This window comes from Pinus tabuliformis, chromosome 1_1 (assembly GCF_031772625.1).
Source record: "Pinus tabuliformis cultivar Carrire ecotype Pingquan chromosome 1_1, CPIR1, whole genome shotgun sequence".
NCBI classification, from domain to species: Eukaryota; Viridiplantae; Streptophyta; class Pinopsida; order Pinales; family Pinaceae; genus Pinus; species Pinus tabuliformis.
In genome coordinates this window covers 718,088,788-718,093,164 of record NC_142297.1, presented here as the reverse complement: position 1 = coordinate 718,093,164, position 4,377 = coordinate 718,088,788, and the positions used below count along the sequence as shown (strand labels likewise).

The 4,377-nt window shown below is 38.1% G+C and overlaps 1 pseudogene; it reads right to left on the bottom strand.

Moving 5' to 3' along the window:
- Positions 1 to 3,276: 3,276 nt before the first annotated feature.
- On the bottom strand, positions 3,277 to 3,782 carry LOC149215903 (uncharacterized; annotated as a pseudogene).
- Between the last annotated feature and the right edge of the window lie 595 nt (positions 3,783 to 4,377).

The window sequence follows — 4,377 nt, the reverse complement described above, 5'->3', positions numbered from 1 at the left end:
TTATATAAAAAATCTCATAATTTTGTTTTCAGAAATTGTCAACCAATTACCACCCAATTTAATAACTTACACTTTCTTTTCAAAGAAAATTTTGGTCTTACAAGATCGAAGTTGTGGTGGAACGTCTTTTAACTTAATTACAATTATTTTATGTTAATCATTAAATGTTGATGTTTAGAAATTGAAATATAATAACCGTAAAATAACCGACCAAAAAAACTAATAATTGTGATCAAATTTTTACAACTAAATTTGAAATTCCAAACCTCAAGCTCGTTGTAATTATTCACAAGATTAAATTCTTAATGTTATCAACCCAACGTACTCGTACTCTTAATGATGATCGATTGCTTGGCAAAACGCTTTGATTACTCAATTTGATGGGATGTCAATGTAATTATTCACATAAGCGAATTCGTTGATAATCAAATTCATTGAATTTTGTCAGCTCAACGAATTCCTACTCTTGATGATCAACCCAATGTACTCGTACCATTAACGATGGTGATTACTTGGCAAAATGATTTGATTACTCCAATTGGGATTTTAAATTATTTAATTATTGTCCTTGCTATTTGGTAAGATTATGCATTGGTTTTTTTAGTCAAACCAATACTATTTTGCGTTTGAACAAAAAAAAATTGCAAAATTTCCAAATTTCAATATTAGAAATCTAAATTTATTATTTTAAATATATATGTATATATATTAACAATTTGATTGCTTATCAAATTCAACAACTTATTGCCCATTACTTTGAACTCTGTCTCATGCATTTATGTTGTTATCAACTTTCGAATGTGTTTGGGTAATGATACTTTAAGCAAATAGATATGCAAATTATTAGATTATTTATGATATCAATACATCATTACTTGCATCAATCACATCAATTGAAATCAATGCATTCATTTTAGTATGCATGCACCAATGCATTGATTTCAATGTACATGTCATTGATTCAACATTAACTCTAAATTATAATATAAATATATCTTACATTTTTTGTGAGTAAAGTATGTATGTTTTTAATCTTAAATAGAAACTATGATTTAGCTACTTTACACTTCTTATTAATAAAAATAAAAAACTCTCTTGTGAAAACGATATACAAAAACCAAAGGGTTATACCAACTAATGTGGTAGGAGTGTATGTGTCATGCCCCTGAGTCATCATCGCACTTGGGCGAGTCGGGCGCGCATGATGGGCACGTTTAAATGACAAGTTGATGACAAGTCGTTAGGGCGCATGGGTGAACGAGTCGAGCGATCACACATAACCGACGAGTTGCGACGAGCGCACCTAACCGATAAGCCGGGTCAACCAACGAGTTGAGGGGCACGCTTACACGAGAGTCAAACTTTGGCTAAGTGTTGGAGAGCAAGTGTCAACTCGTCTTGTAGGGGAGCGATGAGGTTAGGCACCCCCACACTTAGGCTGACATGTTAATTTGGCTAAGTGTTATGATGGGAGGTCGGCTTGGAGGGCGACATAACCATTGTGGCATGAGTATATATTGGCGGATGACAAAGTGGGAGAAAGGCATCATCCACAAGCGATCGAAGCAAACAAGTCCAAGTATTGGGTAGGACGAGTGAGCTAAGAGGTGGGATGAGCCCATGGTGACAAGCAGAAGAAAATATATTGCAGAAACGAGAATCTGAATGAGGTGCAGTCGAAATAACTGCAGACTCGGTAACATGGGGCCGCAGGACGACAGGTTTGTTCGCTGAGTTACAATACTAGTAGTGGAGGACTGTAGTGGGTGTGGAGAGTTGGAATGACAACGGGTGTAGGCCGCAGGTTGGGCGAGCCAACACGGCTACGACCCGGGGCGACACGATGAGTGAACAACATTGTCGTGGGGTAGTGACTTCGGGTGAACGGGTAATGCGGTTGTGGTAGTGGATTGCGATAACGAGTTCGGGTAGCCGGGGTGGGGTTGCTTGATGCAGTGGCCGAGTAAGGTAGACCAACCAAGGTGCACGACAATTTGGTTCATGTTGTAAATTATGAACTCGATCAAGTATTACTCTTGAGGATTGTATAAAAAACATAAATTATAATATTATTACTGATATCATATCTTTATGAAGTGTCTCTTGCGTTCTTTCTGTTGGTGAAGAGTTATGTTTATTCTGCAAACTAATATAATGAAAATGTCAAAAGATGAATGTGTTAAGCGTAGTCCGAGAAATGAATTAAAAAATAAAATGTTTAGGCATTTAGCCGGTGCCGCATGTAGACCAACTCGTGAAGAATTAGGGGCGTGACGCCTCCCTTGTGAAAGCCAAAGTAATATATGATTTATATGTTCTAAAATTAGATTTTTTTTACAAATAACATTTTTTTAAATACATGTCCAATTAACAAATGAAATACATACATTTTCCACACAAAAATACAAGTAAACGACATGAATTAACTACTATATAACCCTTGTTTAATTAATTTAACGTTATCAACACAATTTACTCATACTTTTAATTATGACCGATTACTCGAAAAAGAAATTTAATGACCTATTACTTGAAAAAGAAATTTGATTTCTCGTTGGGATGTTTTAATTATTCATGTAATTATGTCGATAGGCCTTCTTTTGAATCAGTTCAGTCGTCAACACTTGTATTTTCTGATTGACATGTGGCATACTCTGATCTGATTGACATATGGCACACTATTTTTTTAATGGAAATGAGGATTTGACAACAATTCTCGCCGTTGGTTTTTCATAACAGGAGGATGACGGTTTTGCGGAGGGAGAACACAACAGTAAGCTTCTCTCCCTTCTGGTAGTTGCTTCGATTGCCACTATTGAAGCGAAGCGACCCCATTCTCCGAATGCAGTGGAAATTTCAACCGCGTGTAGTGCCATGATCGTATCGAGTGGCATGATGAAATCCTTTCTGGCAGTTGCTCCGATTGTTGCTATTGAAGTGAAACGGCCCCATTCTCCGAATGCAGTGGAAATTTCATTCTCCGAATGCAGTGGAAATTTCAACCGCTGGCAGTTGCTCCGATTGCCGCTATTGAAGTGAAATGGCCCCATTCTCCGAATGCAGTGGAAATTTCAACCACCGTTAGTGCCATGATCGTATCGAGTGGGATGATGAAGTAAAAGAGGCCAAAGAATTGGGTTGTGCGTTCACTTGTCAGTGGATATAATAACGACTCCACCACCATATCAACCGGTCTCAAGTTCGAGCCCATTCGAAAAACCCCTCAATCGACCACTCTGGAATTTAATGTAATGGACAGCAAGGAATTAACTGCAATTATTCTTCTTCTGAGTATGAAGATGCAGAGCTTGAATAAACTAAAACGAAACTGAAGCCAGAAACACCACCAATGTGGTTCTCTGTCTCGCAAGCTCTAGATTCATCTTAGTGCAGAGCTCCAGTTTATGTCTGTTTGGCGAGTTCTAGATTCATCTTAGTGAACAGCTCCATTTTACCGACTTCGATTCCACTATAAACCTTCAAAAATCCCACCAAAGAGTCCACCAGAGCTTGAATGGGGTTATTTTCGCTGCACTTGTCGGTCTCTGACTATTAGCACCCCGTTGATCAAAGTCGAGCCCTTTGGACGACTTTCGTCGCTTACAATTTTGCGGCTCCAATAATCCCAATCCGTTCTCATAACATACAAAATTCAACACAAGATCGCAAAGCCCATCCACTCTCTCCAGCAAAACCTTTCCCTTGTCTTCTGAAGTGATAAACTCCAGACGGTTATTATTATATTCATTACTGTTGCCATGGATACCGTTCCTGCTATTCATAAAAGTATGGTGATTGTTGTGGTTAGTGTCTAAGGTGTCCTCAAGATCCAACGAATCCACGAGCTCGAATGAGTGGTCGTCCGAGATAGAATTGCTCGTATGTGCTCTCCAACAAACCCTTGCCCTGGTCTCCCCGAAGCGACAAGATTATTATTATTAAGTTTATTACTACTGCAATGTTGACGCTAGGTGGACCTCATGCAAGGTATGCCATTGCATGAGGTCTAGATGCACATTATTTATTTTATTCTATTTATTATTTCACTTTTTTTTTCTAATTTTAATTGACTCCAAGGCAACGATACACTCACAATTCCAGACCCAGTTGATGGAGATCGATAGGAAGGAGGTCAAGTTTCAAATTTGGGACACTGCAACCCACGAAAGAGGTTCCAGGCAATCACATCATTTTACCACACGGGAATAGTCTCGTTCTTTTCTCTCTCTTTTACGGGACTGAGATTCTTGCTTTTTGTTTTGTTTATTTTAATGGCGCTACAAATATAAGACTAATATAAATGTTACAACACTTTTATTATGTCTGCTTTTTCTATACCTAAATTTCACCAGCAGAAGGTAGGGTCAAGTCATGCTT